The sequence below is a fragment of the Grammomys surdaster genome, unplaced genomic scaffold (genome assembly GCF_004785775.1).
Source record: "Grammomys surdaster isolate TR1022 unplaced genomic scaffold, NIH_TR_1.0 126391, whole genome shotgun sequence".
Classification (NCBI taxonomy): Eukaryota; Metazoa; Chordata; class Mammalia; order Rodentia; family Muridae; genus Grammomys; species Grammomys surdaster.
The window spans coordinates 2,225,759-2,240,676 of record NW_021621185.1 but is presented as its reverse complement, the minus strand read 5'-3'; the positions used below and the strand labels follow the sequence as shown (position 1 = coordinate 2,240,676).

General features: G+C 38.7%; 1 long non-coding RNA gene across 1 annotated transcript in view; it reads right to left on the bottom strand.

Moving 5' to 3' along the window:
* Positions 1 to 3,132: 3,132 nt before the first annotated feature.
* Positions 3,133 to 14,918, bottom strand: part of LOC114614535 — a 39,089-nt gene continuing 27,303 nt past the window's right edge. Inside the window, exon 3 of the long non-coding RNA XR_003710342.1 lies at positions 3,133 to 3,279. This is a non-coding gene — a long non-coding RNA (uncharacterized LOC114614535). The remainder of the gene's footprint in view (positions 3,280 to 14,918) is intronic.

The following is a 14,918-nucleotide window of genomic DNA, read 5'->3' as shown; positions in this document are numbered from 1 at the left end:
TCAAAATACTTAATGAGTTTAGGATGATAGATTTTGTGCCTAGTGATTGTGTTTTCTGTTGATTCTAAACTACTATTGTCTGGTGTTTCCCATTTTTCATTGACTCAACTGAGCTCCAGGGGAAAATTAACTGCAGTGGAGCATGAGTTGGTGAGGCTGTGCCATCAGTTAGCCACAAGGGTTGGATAACTGGAAAAATAGTGATGCAGTGGCTAACAAACCCTGGGAAGTTGTGTGGACCACCAAATGGAGATAGACTTGGAGGTGGGGAAACCACCACTGCCAGCGAGTAGCCAGCGATAGCATGGGTTGATTTTTCAATTATTATACACAACAAAAACGACTAAATGCCAGTTTCATATATTAGCATAAATGAAAAGAAAAATATTTGAATTTGAGTAAGTAGTCATGGAAAGTGCCCTTTTATCTGCACCATCTATGTGTCTACTTATATTTACATGTATGTACATATAGACATAAATGATCCCAGAAAATTGAGGCAAGGTTGTGGGATCATGAAAAGGATAGCTTCATTTTTGGTGGAGCACTGACTAGAGATGGCTGGAGACCCTGCAAGGGACAGAATACATTTCACCACACTCCCAGACTCCAGGCTCCTGACACTCAATCTAAGGTCTCCATTGATCAGCGCCTTTCAGTCACATAGGACAACACCCCTACCAGCCCCAGCACAGGTAGATGGTCTGACTACAGGCCTCAGCCTCAAGAGATTTCCATATTAATTAGATACCTGAAGGCCAGAGGGTGTAGCCAATTAAATATTCCTTCTCAGACACTCCTCCCTCCCTATTTAACTCAGGTTTGCCCTGAGTTTCAGGGGGTGCAGCCAGATTCATCTACTTTCTGCCATGACAATAAACCCTTTAAAACCATGGACTTACTCGTGTCTTTGGGGCCTGCTGTAAAGAACCGTTGAGGGAGCCTTAGAACTACCAAGCCACCGCCTAATCTCCTACCTGAGGACTTCTCTATGTTCCCACCTCGGAGGATGCAAATTCAATCAAGCTAGCTGAGCCTTGATCCAGCCAAATGAGTACCAAGAGTCTAAACCCGTGGGGCACTGTTGAGGCTTCCTTCCCTCTGGTTCCTGGCTGCCAGCTGGTCCATCCCGTATTTTCCTGTGTCTCTGTTCTTCCGCTGCTCTCAGCATCATTTGGGGGCCCAAAAATGGAGACCACCAGCCTCCTGGTCAGCCATCGACCTGGAGACCCTCTCTCAAAAGCCCTGCCCCCTCAAGACCTCAGTCTGAGTGAGATCTCTCTGACCCCCAAAGGAGCCTCGCAGTGTCCACCCGGCACCGGAAACTCAGTAAAATTCCCACACTTCTGCTTCCCATAGCCACGACTTCCTGAGCCTCCCGTGGGAACCACAACCACCCAACAAGACCCACGCCCTCCCCCACGCGTGAGCTAACTGCCCCACACAAGATAGATGATCATTTTAAAAATCTACCAATCTGTCATATCAACATATTAAAGGAGTATTTCATAAGTCCATTCCAAAGATGGAGGAAAAATATTAAACACCATACATGTATATTATTAAAAATCACTCAGTAAACTAAGAATGTATATTCTAACTCTGATATTTAATGGTACAACTTCAAAGTATTTTTTAATCAAATACAAAATAGCAATGTTTGTGATTTCTAATACTCAACATAGTATAAAAATTCTAATCAATTTTCAACACTGTCAGGATTTAAAATGTATGGGTTTTTTTTACATATTTTATGATACATTGACAGAAATGCAATTACACAAAGCATCCAAAAGCAACAAAAATTGTCAAAAGTGAAACAATTTTACAATATTCCTGAATGTAAGATCTCAATGCAGAAAACTAACACCGTGCTTATAAACCAGTAATGTCTCAGTAAAGATATAAAGATCTCATTTTCAATAGAAAAATAGTTCTAATATACCTAAGAATGTATCTAACAAAAATATGAGTAAGATATTTATGAAAAATAAGTTTCAAAAAATTAAATCTAGGAAACAATGATTCTAGAAGAAAGGAGTAAATCAACAATCTGCCATCAAAATGGGAAATGTATTCTTAAACCAGATCCCAAAAAAACATCAAGCTGGCAAAAAAGAGCATTTACAGGATAAAAGTTTAAACTTGTATGTACTACACATGAAAAAATCCATTTTTTGAAAAAACAACCATGAAATGAGATAAAATTAACTAAAAATAAACTATTAAAATAATTTAAAAAGAAAAAGGAGTTTAAAAGTTAGAACTAGAGAGATGGTCCAGTGGGTGAAGACGCTGCTGGCAAGCTTGATGATTCAAAGCACACACGCTCACACACACATATGCACATGCTCACACATATGCACACACACACATATGCACATGCACACACACACACACACCGACTTGGAGAGCATGATGGGAGATAAATGCAATTTTTAAAAGAATATGATTAAGCAATAGGCAATTCACAAAGGAAATCCAAGTAAACACAGGAATGTGTTCTCACTTTTATTTAAATTCTTTTAAAAAAATAAAACTTCACACTGTATTCTAATTGTATTAGAGTTATATTAATTATATTTTATATTATATTTATATTATATATTGCTAATATATCTAATTATATTAGCAAACACGGAAAGAAGAGAAAGTTTTGTGCACTGGTGATGAAAGCTCAAAGCAGCACGGCTACTTTGGGGAAACAGTTGGTAAAATCTTTTATACCTGATAGTAATTATGACCAAGGAACATACACTCTAAATACTATTCCACACTTAAAAGTGCTCACTGTCTGTCACTAAAAATGAATTGGATGTCCCTGATTCAATGAATAGATGTGCTGTGGTGTTGAAGAAAGGATAAACATGAATTGGTATAACCAAGTCTAAAAGCATAATGCTGGGTGAAGCAGAAAGCTCCATAGCATGTACTGTAGGATACAATACAGTAGATACAATATAGATACAATCTATACAGAGCAAAAAGTATGTCAGAACTTCTGCAATGATACAGATGCCCAGCACCTCACCTGACATGTCTACCAGCTGCACACAGATGTAGAGCCCTTACTTCATGGCACAGCTCCCAGGAATAAAATATACTTCATTTTAATTGAGTGTAAGTGGCCACATGTGGTTAGCAGAGTACATTCTGATAGAGCAGGTACCGCAGGCTACAGGTCTGGAAGATGAGCACAGGAGGTGATTCTCAGTGATGTGCAGTTCTGGAAAAACGAATGAAGCAGCCAGGAACAGAGTGTGGAGGGGCTTGTATTTCCTGACAACAACAAAAATGCACATAAATCTAAAGATTCAAATGCTAATGTTGCTAATATTTGTTAATCTTTCCTTTTTAATGTTTGCAATATATTCCTCTTTAATTTTTCTAATATTAATTAGAAATTAAATATTTAAATTAAATCTTTCACTTTAATTATTTCTCCCATTTCAATGTTTAAGTAACTTTTTAAAAATGCAAAGTCCTTGAATCTTTAAGTAAAGTACTTTAAACTCAGTAGATCTTGGCTCACTTCCCTGTAATGACCAGAGGTTTACCCATCCTATGAATGGTCTTAATAAATACCTAATACCACCAGGAAAGCAGACAGCAAACCTAACTGTGCAACAGAAGCTTCCAGAATTCTTAATTTATGGGAGTTTCACAACTACCCTTCAAAACTCCAAGAAAGATATTTCCAAAATGTGTCATTGTTAAGATTCAAACAAAACAGACAATGTAACTTGCAGATAATCTGGAGCTATTAAAAGACTCTTAGGACACTGAGTCTAGCACTGGACTGTGAAGTACAGTGTAAACTGTCTGATGCCAGACTATCTTTTAATTGTTCCCATTTATTTATTTTTTTAGTAGGGGAGTGGCTACACACATGCTCAGCTATATGTGGAGGTCAGAGGACAACTTAGAGGAGTTAGTTATCTCCTTCTACTATGTGTGTCCCAAAAATGTAAGTCGGCCAGTCAGCACAGGCAACAAATACCTTTTAACCATTGAGCCATCTTGCCTACACTGATACCAGTTTATGTTAATGCTTTATTTGGTTGTTCTGTTTTGTTTTGTTTTGTTTTGTTTTGTTTTGCTCTGTTTTGTTTTGTTTTGTTTTGTTTTGTTTACACAGAATTTCCTTGTGTAGACAAGATGAACTGTAGGATCTCTAAGTTCATTGCCAATTTGTTTTAAGTTGGGAACTTGTATTGAGTTTTGTTTCATCTTTCAATTGTAGGTTCAAAAAGTAATCATTCTTTTGTGTCAAAGTGTTAAAACTAAGCACACTGGAAAATCAAATTTCCTTTCCTATCACATAATGCTTCCCTGTAGATGTCTAGAAAAGAGATAAAAAGAGAGAGAAGATAGTTAATGCAATTATTCGATGACCCAGACCTGTTTTTCAAAGGAAGAAAGTTTCTGGCACAGAGTTGTGGTTTTAAATTGCCCTTACAATCAGTATTCCAAACCATCAAAATGTTTTCTAATAGATATCCCAAGAAACCCAACAGGAAATTGATGCTCCAGACAAGTTGTATGTTTACTTACATAAACGCTCTGATTTACAAAATCTAAAACTTACACCTCCTATAAATATTTACTATTTACTTTATAAAACTATAGATGATCTAGGCAAGAATCAGTGGCAAATACACTACTCACATCTTCTATTCACTGTTCTCTTCCTCTCTCTTCCCTCCCCCTCTTCTACCCTCCTCTCCCCTCCCCTCCCTTTCCCCCATCTGTTTATTTACTATTCTCCTCCAGGTAATCACAGTACCAAAGACTGTGAAAGAAATTTATCTACTTATTCACACAATTTTTAGATGCATGGATTTACATGACAAATGTCCACATAATAGGAGGGAAACACAGTTGTTTATGATCTGTTCCAACTGACTTTGAGGTAAATTATTTTCAATAATAGTACAAATGGCAGGAAATGACAGTAGTTATCTCTTACTTTCTTGGCAAAAAATTATTGAAGCATTCCAGACTTCTCTGTGCTTTCATAAAATATACGCAAACTTCAAATTAATGTGATGACTAATATTATGTGTCAACTTGACTGGGCCCCAGGAAGTACAAACTAATCCTTGATTCTGTTTATATCTGGGGGTGCATCTCTAGAGAAGATGAGTAGCATTGGGAGACTCAGCAAAGCCCAATGTAGCCCATTTAGAGCTCAAATAAAACAAAAGGTGAAGAATTGGAAACTTATAGTAGTTGCTATTTTCCTGTCTGTCTGAACCAAGGCATGGCAAATAAAACTCAGGTACACCAAAAATATTGCATAAGTAGCTATTTTTATAAAGTAGATATGAAATGGATAGATTTCTTGTCTAGGCTTAGATCCCATTCCTAGGATTTCTCATTAAATTCAAATATTTGAAATTTGAAAAAATTCAGAATATTAAAACATATCTGGTCCTTGGTACTCTAAATAATCAATATGAAAACTATATTTTAGCTGGTATTTCTAGTGATATCCAATACTGAATATGCCATACCAATATCAAACATGCAATAAAGAGTTACTCTAAGAAATCTATGTTTCTATGTTGAAAAAAAATAAATGAAACAATTAAAACATATAACTCAATGTATACATTTTGCTTCTCCCAATGGAAAGACATAATACCTTTATCTCCTTGTGTGACATGAATATCCCTTTAATCTGATGTTAATTTTAAGGTTATAAACTAAAATTAAAATTTGAAAGATGATCCGAACAGATACATAGTATGAAAAAAATTTAAAAAGTGTATTTACTAAGCTGACAACTACATTTTTAGATTTAATGTGCTCAAATATTTGAGCAAAGAAAATTAACTGATGCTGGCACAAATTGCTATACCAAAAGAACGGGTGGGTGAGGTTCTCTCCAAGACTCTTACATGCCTGTTGCCATATTTTCCTACAGTAAAACAAAACTTGTAATCACATGTATACTTACTGCACACAAACATGTATGCACACACAGGCACACAGTGTTTTCACAGAAGTGAGCAAAAGGATTTTTAAAACTACAATAACAGCATTCCAGGGTCATCCAGCTTCCAAAATTTCCATTAAGAAGTTAGTGGTATTCTGGAAGATTTTCCTTTAAAAGAAACATGGTTGGAGTTCTAAACTGAAATAATCCCTCACACTCTCCTTGCTAAATTTTTTTAAATGGATTTTTTTTATAAATATGCTCTGACTATTGGTTCCCCTCCCCTGATTCCTTCCCAATCCTCCCTACTTCCCCACTAACCCAAATCTATACCCTTCTTTTCTCTTCATTAGAAGATAAACAGGCAGCTGAAAAATGATAAAAAAAATAAAAGAAAAAGAAAAGAAAAAGAAAAACAGTACAAAAAGCTAACACAAAACACCCAGAAAATTCAGGACACAATGAAAAGACCAAACCTAAAAATAATGGTAATAAAAGAGTGTGAAGATTTCCAATTTAAAGGGCCAGAAAACATCTTCAGCAAAAGCATAAAAGAAAATTTCCCTAACATAAAGAAAGGAATGATCATAAATATACAAAAAGCTTACAGAACACCAAATAGATTGGACCAGAAGAGAAAACCCTCTCATCACATAATAATCAAAATAATAGATGCACAGGACAAAGAAAGAATATTAAAAAGTGGTAAGGGAAAAGGGCCAAGTAACATATGAATGCAGACCTATCAGAATTACATGGGACTTCCCAAAAGACATTCTAAAAGCCAGAAGATCTAGGACAGATGTATAAAGATCCTAGAAGAATGCAAAGGCCAGCCCAGGCTACTATACCCAGCAAAACTCTCAATCACCACAGATGGAAAAACCAAGATATTCCAAGACAAAACAAAATATAAACAATATCTGTCCACCAAAACAACCCTAGAGAGAATAATAGAAGAAAAACTCCAATACAAGGAGGGAAACTAAACCTAAGAAAAACCAAAAATGTAATAATCTAACAACAAACCCCAAAGAAGACAACCATACAAACATAATACCACCTCTAAGATCAAAAATAATAAGAACCAGAAATCATTGGTCTTTAATATCTCCCAACACCAATGAACTGAATACCCAATAAAAAGACATAGGCTAACAGACAGAATATGTAAACAGGACCCAGCATTTCGCTGCATACAGGAAACACACCTCAGTGACAAAGACAGACACTACATCAGAGTAAAAGGAAAAAATTATTCAAGCAAACATTCCCAAGGAACAAGCTAGTAGCCATTTTAACTTCCAGTAAAATAGACTTTCAACCAAAAGTTATCAGAAGAGATGGGGAAAGACAATTTATACTCATCAAAGGAAAAAAAAAACCCACCAAGATGACCTCTCAATTCTGAATGTCTACACCACAAATGTGAATGACATTTGTTAAAAAAAAAAAAAATTCCTAATACTCAAAACACACATTGAACCTCATACAATAATAATGGGAAACTTCAACACCCCATTCTCACCAATGGACAGATCACGGAAAGAGAAAGAAAGTAAACAGATACACAGTGAAACTAACAGAAATTATGAACCAAATGCATTCTACAGAAATTTACAAAACATTTCACTATACCTAGTTATGAGTATCTCATGGTACCTTCTCCAAAACTGACTATATAAGCAGACATAACACAAGCCTCAACACATAAAAGAAAATTGAAATAATCCCATGGATTCTATCATATCTCCACAGAATAAGGATGGTCTTCAATAACAACAAAAACAACAGAAAGCCCACATACTCATGAAAACTGAACAACTCTCTACTCAGTAATAACTTGGTCAGGGAAGAAAGAAAAAAGAAATAAAAATTTTTCTAAATGTAACAAAAATGAAGGCACAGCATATACTTACAGGACACAATGAAAGCAGTGCTAAGAGAAAAATTTATAGCACTGAGTGCCTTCATAAAGAAATTGGAAGTTTAGACCCTGGGAGTTCTGGTTGTTTGTCACTCTCCCCATGCGGCTGCCAGCCCCTTCAGCTGCTTTGGTCTTCTTTCTAACTTCTCTACTGGGGATCCTGTGATCAGTTCAGTGGTTAGTTGTGTTTATGTCAGGCACTGGGAAAGCCTCTCAGGAGACAAGTATGTCAGGCTCCTGTTAGCATGCACTTCCTGGCATCCACAACAATGTCTGCATTTGGTGACTGCACATGGGATGGATCCCCAGGTGAGGCCATTTCCAGACCATCCCTCCTCCAGTCTCTGCTTTACAGTTTTTCTTGATACTTGCTCCCATGAGTATTTTGTTACTCCTTCTAAGAAGGACCAAAGCACCCACACTTTGGTCTTCCTTCTTCTTCTTGAGCTTCATGTGGTCTGTGAGTTGCATCTTAGTTATTGTGAGCTTTTGGGCTAATATCCACTTAACAGTGAGTGCATATCATGTGTGTTCTTTTGTGATTGGGTTACCTTACTCAAGATGATATCTTCCCATTTCATCAATTTGCCTAAGAATCTCATGAATTCATTGTTTTTAATAGCTGAGTAGTACTCCATTGTGTAAATATACCACACTTTCTGTATCCATTCTTCTGTTGAAGGATATCTGGGTTCTTTTCAGCTTCTGGCTATTATAAATAAGGCTGCTATGAACATAATGGAGCATGTGTCCATGTTACATGTTGGAGCATCTTTTGGGTATATGCCCAGTAGTAGTATATCTGGATCCTCAGGGATCCAGGTATTACTATGTTCAGTTTTCTGAGGAATAGCCAGACTGATTTTCACAGTGGTTGTACCAGCTTACAATCCCACCAACAACAGAGGAGTATTCCTCTTTCTCCACATCCTCACCAGCATCTGCTCTCACCTGAGTTTTTGATCTTAGCCATTCTGACTGGTGGAATCTCAGGGTTGTTTTGATTTGCATTTCTCTGATGACTAAGGATGTTGAACACTTCTTTAAGTGCTTTTCAACCATTTGAGCTTCCTTGATTGAGAATTCTTTGTTTAGCTCTGTACCACATTTTTTAATCAGGTTAGTGATTGTCTAAAGGCTAATTTCAGTTCTTTGTATACATTAGATATTAGCCCTCTATAGATGTAGGATTGGTAAAGATCGTTTCCCAAATTGTTGGTTGTTGTTTTGTCCTATTGACAGTGTCCTTTGACTTACAGAAGCTTCATAATTTTATGAGGTCCCATTTGTTAATTCTTGATCTTAGAGCATAAGCCATTGGTGTTCCATTCAGGAACTTTTCCCCTGTGCCCATGCATTTGAGGTTTTTCCCCATTTTTCTCTTCTATTAGTTTCAGTGTATCTGGTTTTATGTGGAGGTTCTTGATCCAGAGCCTTACCAACCTAAGACATAAGTCCATTACTTTTGATAATGCATATTCCATGACAGGTAAGGAAGACATTCTTGTCAGAACAACCTAAGACAAGCTCGATCTTGTTAATGAAATAAAAAAGGGAGAGATGTGAAGAGCTTTTGCAGCTGCCTTGCAGGAATCTGACATTGGCCAAGGACAAGGAAATGGACTGAAGGCAGGAATCTGACATTAGGCTAGAACAAGTAATTTCAGACAGAAATCTAAATCCTAGGCTAGAAAAAGAAGTAATTTCAGGCATGAATCTAAATGTTAGGCTAGAACATAGAAGTAATTACAGGCAGGAATGTAATCTTAAGCTAGAACAAAGAAGTAGGCTTCAGGAATGAAAATGACTTTGAGCTAGGACAGAGAAATAGGCTCAGATATTTTGGTCATGCTGATAAGCCTTTAGAAATAGTGATCACAGGAGTAATCATGGGACTCTGTTTATAGTCCTGCATGTTCTTTGACTGTCTGTGTTTATTGTCTTGCTTATTCCTTGACTATTTGCATCTATTGTATTGCTAGTTCCTCAACCTAGAACTGACCTTAATACTTGCATGTAATATAAATGGTATAAAAGCAAAAAAGGAGGAGGAGGGATGGGGTAGGGGATTAATGGAGGGGGAAATGGGGAAAGGGGATAACATCTGAAATGTAAATAAATAAAATATCAAATAAAATATTAAATTAAAAAAAGAAATTGGAACGATCCTACACTAGCGACTTAACAGTACATCTGAAAGTTCTAGACCAAAACAAAACAAAACAAAAGCAAAAAACAAAACCACACCCAAGCAAAGTAGAGGGCAAAAAACAACCAAACTTAGGGCTGAATCAACCAATTAGGAAAAAAAAATACTCTTCCACCCAGTCCTTTCTGCTGGGGCAGAATCCTAGCTGATCTGATCCCTTGAAGATACTATTTCCTGAGTCATCCTAGAGGATCCTCTGTGCTCAGAGCAGCCAGGCAACTGACATCACAGCCTGAGGCATCCCAGGAGATCTGCTGCACATAGGGCAACTGAGCAACTGATCACCAGCTTGTCTGCTCCCCTGAAGATACCACAGCTTGAAGGAATCCCAGGAGTTCCTCTGTACACAGGGCAACTGGGCAATACGCACCACAGTCTGAAGACCTCCTGGGGGCTTTGTGGCATGCAGGGAAAGTGAACCAACAGACTGAAAGCCTCCCAGGAGTTCTACTGCACACAGGAAAACAGAAACCACAGTTCGTAGGCCTCCTGGAGAACATTCTCACACAGGACAACAGCTTGACTGCTCCTCTAAAGACCCATCAGTATGTAGGCTTCTCCGGAGATCTACTGCAGCCAGGGCAACAGATCTCTACCCCTCTGAAGAGCCACCAGTTGGAAGGCCCCACAGGTGGTCTGCTACAGCCAGGGCTGCAGGCCTACCGGGAAACCTGAAGCAAATGAGGAACAAAAGACAGAGTCATACAGACCAGCAAACACCAGGGATAACCAGATGGCGAGAGGCAAGCGCAAGACCATAAGCAACAGAAGCCAATATACATGAGCATCATCAGAACCCAGTTCTCCCACCACTGCAAGCCCTGAATACACCAACACACCTGAAAATCAGGAAGCTGACCTAGAAGCCTATCTCATGAAGATAATAAAGTCCCTTAAGAAGGATATAAATACACTCACTGAAAGAAATACATGAAAACACTGGTAAACAGGTAGAAGCCCTTAAAGAGGAAACAAATAAATCCCTTAAAGAAATACAGGAAAACACAATCAAAAAGATAAAGGAATTGAATAAAGCAGTCCAAGACCCAAAAGTGGAAGTAGAACAATAAAGAAAACACAAATGAAGGCAAACCTGGTAATGAAAAACCTAGGAAAGAGGTCAGGAATTACAGATGTAAGTATCACCAACAGAATACAAGAGATAGAAAAGAGAATCTCAGGTGTAGAAGACACCATAGAAGAGATTGACACAACTGACAAAATTTAAAACATAAAAATCTCCTAATCCAGCCAGGCAGTGGTGGCACATGCCTTTAATCCCAGCACTTGGGAAGCAGAGGCAGGTAGATCTCTGAGTTCGAAGCCAGCCTGGTCTACAGAGTGAATTCCAGGAAAGCCAGGGCTACACAGGGAAACCCTGTCTTGAAAAAAAAAAAACCTTTTGGCTGGGGCAGACACCTAGCTGGTCTGCTCCTGTGGAGACACCATATCCTGAGCCATCCTAGAGGAGCCATTGGACTCAGAGCAGTGGGTGGGAACCCCCCTCCAACTCCCTATGCCCCAGAGTTACAACTGGGAGACAGGGGTGCTCAGGACCCATCAGCCATCCAAACACCATCCCTCCAGAATAACACTGCCCTTCTGCCCTTTGCCTGATCCTTTTGGTTGGGGCAGACACCTAGCTGGTCTGCTCATGTGAAGACACTGTATCCTCAGCCATCCTAGAGGGGCCACTGCACTCAGAGCAGTGGACTCCTAGCTGGTCTGCTCATGTGAAGATACTGTATCCTGAACCATTCTAGAGGAACCACTGCACTCAGAGCAGCAGGATTTCAAAGTCCCAGAGGTGGCCTGAGTCCCAGGAGCTTAGGATCACAAGATCACAGAGACATCTGGACTCTGAGGAGTTCTGACACAAGCAAGATAACTGGAAAGACAGACTCCAGTCAGACACAGTGAGTGCAGGTAACACTAGAGTTAACCAGATGGTGAAGGGCAAGCGCAAGAACATAAGCAACAGAAACCAGTTACTTGACATCATCAGAACTCAGTTCTCTCAATATACCAAGCCCTGGACACCCAATCACACAAAAAGCAGGACTCAGATTTAAAATCACTTCTACTGATGATGATAGAGGACTTTAAGAGGGCATAAATAACTCCCTTTAAAAAGTACAGGAGAACACAGGTAAACAGGTAGATGCCCTTAAAGAGGAAACACAAAAATCCCTTAAAGAACTGCAAGAAAACACAATGGCGGAATTAAACAAAACCATCCAGTATCTAAAAATGGAAATAGAAACAATAAAGAAATCTCAAACGGAGACTACCCTGGAGATAGAAAACCTAGGAAAGAGATCAGGAGTCATAGATGCAAGCATCACCAACAGAATACAAGAGGTAGAAGAGAGAATCTCAGATGCAGAAGATACCATAAAAAATATTGACACAACTGTCAAAGAAAACGCAAAATTTGCCATAGATGGGAAAGGAGATCCTTGGTCCCATGAAGGCTCAATGCCCAGTAGGGGTAAATTCGATGGTGGGGAGGTGGGAGTAGGGGGAGTAGGTGGGAGCATATCCTCATAGAGGCAGGAGGAGGGATGAGACAGGGGATTTCTGGGATGGGGGCGGGGTAGTGGGGTAAGGGAATAACATCTGAAATGTAAATAAAATATCCAATAAAAAAGAATTAAAAAAAAAACAATTAAGCCAAAACTTCAACATGTTTGACTGGTTGAACTCACCCCTGGATTATGAAGCAATCATCCATCATTTAATTTTCTTTATAATCCACACAAGCATTAACACATAAAATATGACAGTAATCAGTTGACTGCCAAGTGGTGGAGTTATGGCTTCTTACTTGGAAAAGGGGAAAAGCAACAATTTTCAGCCTGAGTATTGAAAATTAATCTCAGAACTAAAGAGTTGGTGCAGTGCTGTCAAGAGTTCGCTGCCCTTGTGGATCATCTGAGTTCACTTCTTAGTACTGTCACAGCAACTCATAACTTTGCATAACTCCAGTTCCAGGGGATCATCTGACAGTCTTTTCCAGCCTCCAAGAGCACCAGGTATACACATGGTGAACATACATACATAGAAGCAAACCACTCATGCACATAAAATAAAAACAAATAAAATTGAAAAGTCAATCTCAACTCCTACATTGCCCTACATCTTGTTAAGTCACTATTATACAGCAAAAATCATACAATGTTCTAGCTATTTACATTTTCAAATTCTGATCTTTTAGTTAAATAATATGTTATGTATTTACCTGGAAAAATTCCAGCATGTCTGACCTCTGAACTCTGACTTCTCAAGGCTGCAGCTTTGATCATTTGGTTGCTTCTTTTTAAACAGATTGATTAATTAATTAATTAATTAATTCCCACAAAGTATTAATAAGCCACAAATTTAACCAGATTTTCCTTTTACCCTGTGAAAAGTTTAAGCGTAAATAGATCAGGGGCTTCCTAGACAGCCAGTCAGTAAAATGCTTGTTATACGAGTATGAAAACCTGTGTTCAGGTTTCCATGACCCACATCAATAGCCAGGCATAGTAGTCTGTCTGTAACCCCAGAACTAGAGAAACAGACAGGAGAATCCCTGGATCTCACTGGCCTAACTGAATTTGTGATCTTTGAGTTCAGTGAGAGATCCTACACCAAGAAGACTTGGTAGCAAGAGATTAAGGATGAAATAAATTTTTCTCTGACCTTTATCTCTGTGCACACACACATACATAAGCACTTACACACACACAAACATGTACATATACTACCCACCCAAACACCAATACATACAATGAATAAAACACTGAGTGGTCACATTTCAGAGTTATTTACTGAGTAATAAAGATAAATAATAAGTAAATGGATTTATTATCTTAATTTCCCCATTGAACACAGGATATCAAATTTTACTAAAGTAATACACACACACAACTTATCTGAACTACCTATCAAGTAAAATGTGGAAGATGAGTCCCTAACAGGGCCCAGAGGCCATTTTGCTGGAACTGCCTGACTGCCTCCTCCTTGAGGACTTCATTTTCTGACACCAGAAGAAGCCATGCAAGCTCTCAAAGATGGAAGCAACCTGCGAGCCTACCAATCTATGGTACCTATGAACCAAAAACTGAGATTCCTGTAAGATTTGCTGGAGCAATGGTAGCACAGAGCTTGTGGGAATGTCAAATCAATGTGTGATTTAACTTGAGGCCCACTCCACAAGAGGGAGCCTATAACCAACACTGCTTGGAGATTCTTAATGACATTCTGCTATAGTCATAGGTCAATGCCTTGACCAATCTTCATTAGCGAGGCTTCCTCCAGCAGATGGAGGCAGATGCAGAGACCCACAGACAGACATGTGGATGGAAAGTTAAAATTGGAGGTCTCCATCAGGTTTCTACTCTCAGAGCTTGTTGAATCATATTGAAGAGGAAAAAGAAATATCGTGGGAGTCAGAGGAGATGGAGGACACCAGAGGAACATGGGCCACTGAATCAACTAAGCAGGGCTCATACAGTCTTGCAGGCAAGCATGTGGCCTGCATGGGCCTGCACTAGGTCCTGCGTGTTATGGCTGTTAGCTCGGTGGTTTTGTCAAACTCATAACTGTGGGAATTACAAGAGCTGACCTGAGGGCACCTTGATCCCTCTCTAGTTATTCATGTACTTACAGGCAAGGATCAGCCACTCTATCAGTATTTGCTTCCTTTGACCTTGAACAAACTTCTGGGAGATGTGACTCCCTGTGCCATGTTAAGTGCCACTGGTAGATTAAAATGTTCCATCTCAAAAAAAAAAGAAAAAAGGAAGACGGAAGGAAGGAAGGAAGGAAGGAAGGAAGGAAGGAAGGAAGGAAGGAAG